At 33.5% G+C, this 10097-nt stretch overlaps 1 protein-coding gene across 2 annotated transcripts in view; it reads right to left on the reverse strand.

Annotated features, from left to right (window-relative positions):
• Positions 1-10097, reverse strand: part of LOC136831246 (1-phosphatidylinositol 4,5-bisphosphate phosphodiesterase epsilon-1-like) — a 417095-nt gene that overhangs the window by 395902 nt on the left and 11096 nt on the right. The window lies entirely within an intron of this gene.

Below are 10097 nucleotides of genomic sequence, written 5' to 3' on the forward strand. Positions count from 1 at the left end.
CTTGTATTTTACCGAATCTTCAATCAATTTGGTTAAAAGTCTGATTGTGTAAGTGAAGGAAATATAAAAAAAAAATTAATACACGGCAAAAAAACATATTTCAATCCTCTCTGATTATTAGTAAAGCCTATTATTCTTTAAGACTTAATAAGAAAACTATACTGGAGAGAGCTATAGAAATTTCCAGATCCACACTCAACAACTTGATTTTACACGAGTATACCCACAAACATATACAGCAAAATTTATTTATATTCATCTACACTCAAGGATGCATTAAAAATATACGAGCAGCAAGAGTATTCAATCATTCGCAACGGACAACTCATAAAATAAGTTCGCTTCCAATAATCTGACTCTCTTGCAGTTAATATTTAATCAGTCAGTTAATATTTAATGCTTTAACTAAACGCAAAAAATCAGACGCAAGTCTTCAGGTAAGCTTATGTCTACGGCAGATACCTCCTTTTAAGCATAATAGTTTTCCTGCATTCATGCATGTTCGTTAATATATATATATATATATATATATATATATATATATATATATATATATATATATATATATATATATATATCACATTACCACAGGCGAAAAATAAGAGACGGGGTGTAGGTCCTGACCGGTTTCGACTTTATTGCCAAGCCATTGACGAAGGACTGATACAGAGTGTTAGAAGTCACAAATATATATACTACACGAACAGTACTGACGAACATACACAACCGTTAGGGACTACATAACCACCCACAGGCCGGTGTCGAGGTAGAAGTGGGCTTCAAAACTCATTTGGCTAAAAATCACAATATACTCTCAGGGGACAATACTGATAAACAACAGACCATAGGCGACATCAGATCCACACCTGACAGGTGTCAGGGAGGCGGAGTTTGGAAAACTCACTAGCACTGCTGCCCCCGTACTGTGTTTACAAATATGATAATCTTATTTTCATACATCTCTACTGCCTACCTTAAAATTTAGACAATTTACAGATTTCTTTTGATATTAAAGGACCAAGTTTATACATCCCTTGACTGATATTCATATTATGGCTGTAACTTTCTTTTGTAATGCTAGATTCAATGATATTCCTTTCCAGTGCATTATTAGAATATGCAGTCCTTTTTGCCCCTTTCCAGCTGATAGCATGATTGTTCTCACTAACATGTACAAATATACCACTTTTCCCCTGTGCATATCTCACACATTTTTTATGCTGTTCCATTCTCTTTTCCAGTGCTTTACCCGTTTGGCCAATATAAAAGTTGTCACAAGACTTACATGGAATTTTATATACACACCCTTTAGTATTGTCGGGGGAGTTCTTAATAAAACATATATATATATATATATATATATATATATATATATATATATATATATATATATATATACATACATACATACACATATATACATATATATATATATGTATACAGAGAGAGAGAGAGAGAGAGAGAGAGAGAGAGAGAGAGAGAGAGAGAGAGAGAGAGAGCATATGGATATCTGTCCTAAAATTACAGAACTATTTTTAATGTGGTTCTCTGCCTCTATTAATACCAGGATTTCATTTCATTTTCCTGTTTATTTTTCGAAGTCCTAACATCGGCTCTCATTTGGTCCATAAGGCGTGCACTTTTCTTTTTGAGAGAATTCTGAGTTTTCTCGAAAACTTAAGGCCCGCAGGGTCAGCGATTTTTTTTTTTGCTTTATTTTCTTCACGAACATCTCTAAGTCTTCACATATTTATTACCGGGGACTTCTTACTCAATACTCTGGGTGCATTAAGTAAGATGATGCATAGCAAATGTACTTTACGATCATAATCACGTAATCACTGAGACTTGCCTGTAGTTTATAGCTTTTTATTATTTCACTATAAGCTTGTTGGTGCGCACTACACGCGCTGGAACCTGGCGCTGCTGTCTCTCCTACCCTCCCGATCCCGCCTCCTCCCGGGCCGGACAAACAGGTTTGTAGGAGGAGGGTGGATGTCTCCCCTACCCTCCCGTTCCCCTACCTACCCAGCCCCCAGCCGGGCCGGACAAACAGGTTTGCAGATGGTGGGTGGCTGTGTCATTCTTCCCTACTGTCACCCGGGGGAGGATAAACAAGATCCGCTTGGATTTTATTATTACAGATTGTGATGCCTATTTACCTAAAACACTATTTCATTTACCTATAAGTAAAGAAACAACTGACGGTCATTTCAAATTTCACTCACTGTCTCTTTCTCTAGTTACAAATACATAAGCATTCACAGTATACATGCGTCCATGCAGACTATATATACAGTATGTATGTATAAACATACAGGCTAAGCACTGAGAATTTGGATAATACAACCTAATGTACACGAAACTGACCTATTACTTCTTCTTCGAGGATATGAATATTTTTTTAGAAGAGTTTCAAAATTTAAGAAGGAATTTTCTATAAAGAAGTTACCACACCGCAAGGTATTTTCTTTGAAGTAATTTTTTACCAGTCATTGTTTTTGGAACAATACTTTTATAAGCAAAATTACAGCTTAGAATAAAGTTCAAGTAACTCAGAGTTACTACCTTGAAACAATCTTTATTTTAACTGTAAAATAAGAAAAGCAAATGAACCTTACTTTTAAAGACACCGGGGAAAAGAGAAAGCTAAACTACAACATACCTTTTAAAAATTAGAAAAAAAATGGAAGCTAATATATACTATGCCAAAACATCAAGTAAGAAATCTAAACACAGAGAAAGAAAGAAAGAAAGAGAGAAAGAAAGACAGCTAAACAATAATACCTTAAAAACAAGACCGTTTGGAAATCCAAAACCTCAGCAAGGCTGAGTAATCCACCCCCAGGAGGGATTTCTTCTCCACCAAAGTAACTCGTATTTCTTCCAGAATCAAATCACTTATTGCCACCCTGCCTATACTAAATTGATTGTAAAATTGTAAAAATTTTTGGGTAAAAAAAATATATAAGAACCTTCTTGTCAGAGGTAAAAAAATAAAGAGGGACATAAAGCTAAACAGATAAATATAAAACAGGTAAAGCGTAATTTTCAAAAACATCTCGGAAGAGAGAACGAATGAATGAAGCGCAAAGCATCCGACCATTTTTGCATCTTGATCATCTCATCGCAGTAATGCATCTCGGTTTGAAAGCCACATTGAGCATCATAACATTTCTCTCTCTCTCGCTCTCTCTCTCTCTCTCTCTCTCTCTCTCTCTCTCTCTCGCCCGGCACTTGTAGAGCGAACTTGGTAAGAGGAAGGCTCGGCATGATGGTCTGCGAAGCTGAGAGGTTTGTCCGAGAGAGAGAGAGAGAGAGAGAGAGAGAGAGAGAGAGAGAGAGAGAGAGAGAGAGAGAGAGAGAGAGAGAGAGAGATATGCAGGGAAATCTGACAGTATTCTTTTCTATATTACTTTTTAAAAGCAACAGGAATAAACTTATTGGTAAACTCTTCGCAGCGCACAAATCATAAAATATTTCTTATTCTAAAAAAAATAATAAAGTAATTTTCAGTTTCAATTTTTCAAAGCATACTGAATTATTCTATTTATTGAGTACTAATTCTTTAGGATATTTATGACTTTTTCTCTCATAAAAAATATATGTACGTATAAATGCATGTATAAGCATGTATGTATATGTGTGTAAGTATGTATATTTGCGGCGTATTGGGAATCTAAAAATGTCACGTATGTATACGTCACAAAAATTCATATACGTATATATGCAAATCATTACTTGCGAGATAATCCACCGATGCTAAATGTTCGATTCATTTTAAATCACCTAAAAGACATACATGAAACACTACCGACAATGAAACACACGTGTACAATCTCATTTCCAGTCCACAAAGCCTCCACAAGTTCTCAGCGCATCAACATTCATGAGGTCATTTCCTAAGGAATCTATATTTTGGTGTCTCAAGAAATTGGTCATCATAGGGAAAAGATTATTCATTCTGTTCTTCATGAAACAGAATAATGATGATAATTATAATAATAACAACAACAACAACAATAATAATAATAATAATAATAATAATAATAATAATAATAATAATAATAATAATAAAAAATCTTAGTTCGACTTCTGAAGAAATATAACCACTGTTCCTATAGTACAGAGTGAACAAAATAACATTGAAAATCAAAATAAATTACAAACGTCCTTCACTCTCAACGGTAAGGATTAGAATTCATAAAAAACTAAAGCAGCTTTCACTCTGGGTCCGTTTTCTATACAAGTGTATTTAAATAACTAAAATAATAAACGTCGATTTATTTACGTATTAAAACTGATCCATATGATAACATTGAAAAACAGTGACCAATCATTATATATACAGCACGCCTAAGGAATGTAAATGAGCCTATTATCCATTCTAATGAATATATTAAGACAAAAACGTGTTAATATAAGGTATAAAACCATTACGAAATTGTTCATTCTGGAGCGGAAATCAGTAGAGAAATTGTTAACCTAATTCAGCGATTTTCTTGTCCATTCACTAAATTTCATATTATTTATTATATTTCAACAAAAAATCACTTCCGAAATAAATCAATATTGAATTATTCTCATAAGAGTCAATGAACTTATTAATTCAATAAATTACAGTGTTAATGTTTCGTTCGGTCAATATTAATCAAGTAATGGAGCTCTGTCTGCTCAATAAATGAAGCAATGACGATTTTTGTTCGTTCAATAAATCAAGTAATGATAACTGTTCGTTTATCAAATATAAGAAATTTTTTTATATATATACATCAAAACTTATATACTATAAAAAAACTGTTATATACTGAAAAAACTTATATAATGTAAAAATAACTCTTATACGCTGTGTATAAACTGTACAAAAAACTGTTATATACTGTAAAAAAACTTATAAGCTGTGAATATATTGCTAAAAAACTACCATATGCTGCGTATATACTGTAAAAAAACTGTTATATGCTGCGTTGATATTGTTAAAAAACTGTTATATACTGTCTACATACTATAAAAATCAATGTCAATTTCTTAAAAAGCAGCAAAAGAAAGTAAATAAGGACATTCCGCGAATAAATAATTCATTATTTTTTTCCCCGCAAAAGAACTGCGCAAAAGATCTCTCCGAAATTTAATGCGAAGCATCAGTAATTCAACTACCAGAAAAAGAGTTGATTATCCCTCGCATAATCTCTCTTTGTTACCATCTCCCCGCTGCAATCTTCCACTATTGCAGCACTCTTGCATAATGACAATCTCGAAGATTTCACCTTGGGCGATGAGGCAAATCCAATTGAACGAAGAATATTTTCATGAGTTCATATTAACATAATACACAGAGGAACACATACAGTATGGTAATTTGGTACAGAGCACTGCCAATCTACATGTATTATTACTGAGAGAGAGAGAGAGAGAGAGAGAGAGAGAGAGAGAGAGAGAGAGAGAGAGAGAGAGAGAGAGAGAATATAAATTTTACTTTGTCCAAAGAGCATTTGTCTTACTGCATGAGAGAGAGAGAGAGAGAGAGAGAGAGAGAGAGAGAGAGAGAATATAAATTTTACTTTGTCTAAAGAGCATTTGTCTTACTGCAGAGAGAGAGAGAGAGAGAGAGAGAGAGAGAGAGAGAGAGAGAGAGAGAGAGAGAGAGAGAGAGAGAATTAAATTTTACTTTGTCCAAAGAGCATTTGTCTTATTGCATGAGAGAGAGAGAGAGAGAGAGAGAGAGAGAGAGAGAGAGAGAGAGAGAGAGAGAGAGAGAGAGAGAGAGACAGACAGATAGAGAGAGAGAGAAAAAATTTTACTTTGCCCAAAGAGCATTTGTCGTATTGCATGAGAGAGAGAGAGAGAGAGAGAGAGAGAGAGAGAGAGAGAGAGAGAGAGAGAGAGAGAGAGAGAGAGAAATGTTACTCTGCACAAAGAAAATTTGTCTTATTGCATGAGAGAGAGAAAGAGAGAAGAAATGTTACTTTGTCCAGAGAGCATCTGTCTTACTGTATGAGAGAGAGAGAGAGAGAGAGAGAGAGAGAGAGAGAGAGAGAGAGAGAGAGAGAGAGAGAGAGATAATTTTCTCACACCTTTACAGTGCAATTGAGAGCATCATCATTTTCTCATTACCATAAAACAAACGTGAGAGATATATTGCAATCTTCCCTTACGTACAAGATGCAGTTACAAAGTTGCCCAAAACAATAATTCTAGAACGATTTCCCGTAGCGTAGCCCGACGATTATGCAAGTGGCCAGCGGCAATACCTTACATCGGAAAGGAAACCATGCGTGGTATTAAAACCTGAGTCAGCTTGGAAAATGCTTATGGTATGGAGGACGCAGGAATGGATTCTCTTAAACGTGCAAAACATAATATTGTTGCTTAAGAGTCGTGGCTTCTTTGTTAGTGTTTGTCCAAATGCATAGGCGATGGGATCATTAGCTTGCTTTGCCAAGTAGTGAGTTATAAAACCACGGAGGTTTAAACAGGAGCTGACATAAATTTCCATTAAAAAAGTAGGAAAAAAAAGAAAGCTGTGGACGTGATTACCATGAACGAGAGTGGGTAAGATTACCAGAAGAATTTATCTTTTTATAAATCACAGTGTAAACTTACAAACGCGTATAAAAACAACAAGAATATATTTGACAGAATTCCTAAACCTTGAAAATAAATTTTAAACAAATAATCTACGGATATTGAACTTCACGTTTAACTATCTTAAGATCTTGAAAAAATTGCAGACTCAATGAACTGAGTACATTACGGGTATAACGAAAGTATAAAATTACACAATTACTGCTGTCATTTTTGAGAGGACAGAAGCACAAGCAAACCACGATTACACTAATTAAGCCTTCGATGTCTCCTGTACGCCATTCAAAGAAGGCATTTTCACTAACCCGTTTTTCAGACAATTATTCTAAAAACAATTCCGTGACGAGAAGACAGAGTCATTATTCATAATTTGGACTTGTGGGACCTTAGGGACAAATGAAAGAGGCGCTTCCGTGCCAAAGAACTAAAAAGCCCTAATACAAAAGAACGCCAGTCTTAGCCATGAATTTCTTCTTTAACGAGACAATCGTTGTAATAGCCTACAGGCAACATCCTGCCACATTTATCAAGTCGAAATCGGGAATTCTCTTAACCCTTTGATTACGGCCGAGATGAGACCTCACACTTACCACAATCCGGAGGGTTTTCAGACGGTAGTCACCCGTAGCATGCTACCAGACGCACGAAATCGTAAACAATCATTGTAATAGCGTTTGTATTTGTTGTTTTGCTGCAAATTAACCTGTTTTATTTATATGATAATATTGTGATAGTAGCGATCCGTGATATAGATATTATGCAATTAATGTAACAACACAAATAAATAAACATAGGATAAGTACTATATATCGGGGTTTAGTGTTGCCAGAGGTATAAGCACTGCACTGATTGAGGATGACAGTCTTCTTTTTTTTTTTTTTTGTCATTTTCTCTAATTCTGTTTGAATCCGTAAAGGACAGCTACATCACAGTTGTGTATTATAGTTAAAAATTATTTGTATATTCGTCAGAAAACTAATCATAAAGAATGTTCATCATCTTTATGGTTCCGCTTACTATTCCACTAGCTGGGCAAAAAAAAATGAGAGAGAGAGAGAGAGAGAGAGAGAGAGAGAGAGAGAGAGAGAGAGAGAGAGAGAGAGAGAGAGACGTGACAGAATAAAAATTTTTACCTATGATGTATTCCTTCTAATTGTACATCAATAACATTGGAGAGTAAGTAGACACAATCACAATATTGGTTGCAATATTAACCACATTTCTGGGTAATATTTTTATCAATGATCAAGCACCCAGCTGACAAGGGATACGCAATCTAGAAATTCAGATGAATTCTGCAGTGTTTGAAAATGGTTTAAAACCCAGCTTCTTCCCAATATAGGGCCATCTGCCATCATAGTGTTGGATAACGCTTCTTATCATTCAGTTCGAATTAATAAACCTCCGACAATGTCTGCCAAAAAGGATGAAGTTAAAGACTGGCTAATAAAAAATTAGTAAAGTTGCAAAGACATTCATGTAAAGAAAATGATTACGTGATTGACAGACTGGCAAGAGATCATGGACATAGTGGTTAGGCTGCCTCCATATCACTGCCAGTATAATGCAACAGAACTGATATGGGCGCAGGTGAAATCATACGTGGCAAAGAAGAATCATTTTAAAAATCAGACCTGCTTCCTTTGGTCAAAGAAGCAATTGAATCCATATCTTCTGACAACTGGGCTAATGATGTGAGACATGCCGAAGATATAAAAAGAGATGACGCTTCAAGAGATGTTTGCATTGATAAATATATAGATTCTTTTGTTATCGATGTAGCATCCTCTGACGAGGATTCTTCATAAGTAATGTCTCCTCATACTTCGATTGTAAATAAATTTATTGCTTTCCCTTGTTGTGTGATATCCTGTTGAACACTGAAATTGAAATAAATTGAAATATAGATCTGTTTTTTCGACAGAAAGTGGCAGAAATATCTTTAAAAATCTACATATAACAGAAATGCCACAGCAGTGATGAGTATCATATGACAGTGCTTTAAAAGCACAGGTAAATCTAATACTGTATAAATGTGTAATATATATATATATATATATATATATATATATATATATATATATATATATATATATATATATATATATATATATATATATAATTGTGATATAGTTTTGAGCTTTTGAATTGCTTTCTTTCGTGCATGCCGTAATCCGTCTTTACCTCCTTGCTGTATCAAGGTTGAATTTTCACTGTACAGCTATAAAATAGCTCATAATAAACATTCTTTAAATATTGTTACACCTAATATATATATATATATATATATATATATATATATATATATATATATATATATATATATATATATATATATGGGTGTAACAATATTTAAAGAATATTTATTATGAGCTATTTTATAGGTGCACAGTGAAAATTCAACCTTGATACAGCAAGGAGGTAAAGACGGATTACGGCATGCACGAAAGAAAGCAATTCAAAAGCTCAAAACTATATCACAATTATATGACTTCGATAACAGCAAAGGAACAGTAATAAAAAACTATAGTAGATGACGTAACTCAAGAACATTGCTCAGTACAGCATCCAAATAAACAAAACTGAAAATGAAAGCACATCTAGGTTTCCAAATTTCTTGCATCTATCATTTTCATGTATTGAATTTTTTTTTTATATAAAATTTAAGTGGGACAACAAAACTTCATTCAGAACTTTCTATTATAGTACACGTGCTTGATAACAGGCGCAAACAATGAGAGCTTGAAGTCAGAAGGTTAATGGTCAGTTTAAGAGGGGCAAAGTCTCTTCCTAAAACGGTCGTACTATAGTAACCTCCCCCGCCTTTCTTGTTTACTTGCTAACCTTGTTTACTCTTATTCAGTTTTCATCCTCTGACTTTACTACTGAAGGTAATCTATTTCTTGTTTTGTCATTGTCATTTTTCAATCTTTAAAGCATTTTAATTTTGTAAGCTCTGTTGTCAGTTTTAATTAGTGTTTTTGTATCTTTTTAGCCAGAAAAGATGGGATATGGGTGATCCTGAAGCGCACCTATTAATAAATATATCAATGATGAGCTGACTGTTCTTCCTATCCGTACTCCCTACTATATATATGCATATATGTATATATGTATATATATATGTATATATATGTATATATATATATATATATATATATATATATATGTGTATTTATATGTATATATGTGTATATATATATATATATATATATATATATATATATATATATATATATATATATATATATATATATATATATCTTTCTATCTATGCATCTATCTCTGTATCTAACTATCTGTTAATACACACACTAACACACACATATATGTATACATACGTATATATTAACTTTATCACATACACAATTGTTCTGTGCATTAACTAAATTACTAAAGGACCTCATTCAAACTGGATGGTATCTATAGATACCATGCAGTTTGAATGAGGTCCTTTTAGTAATATATATATATATATATATATATATATATATATATATATATATATATAT

This window comes from Macrobrachium rosenbergii, chromosome 48 (genome assembly GCF_040412425.1).
Source record: "Macrobrachium rosenbergii isolate ZJJX-2024 chromosome 48, ASM4041242v1, whole genome shotgun sequence".
NCBI classification, from domain to species: domain Eukaryota; kingdom Metazoa; phylum Arthropoda; class Malacostraca; order Decapoda; family Palaemonidae; genus Macrobrachium; species Macrobrachium rosenbergii.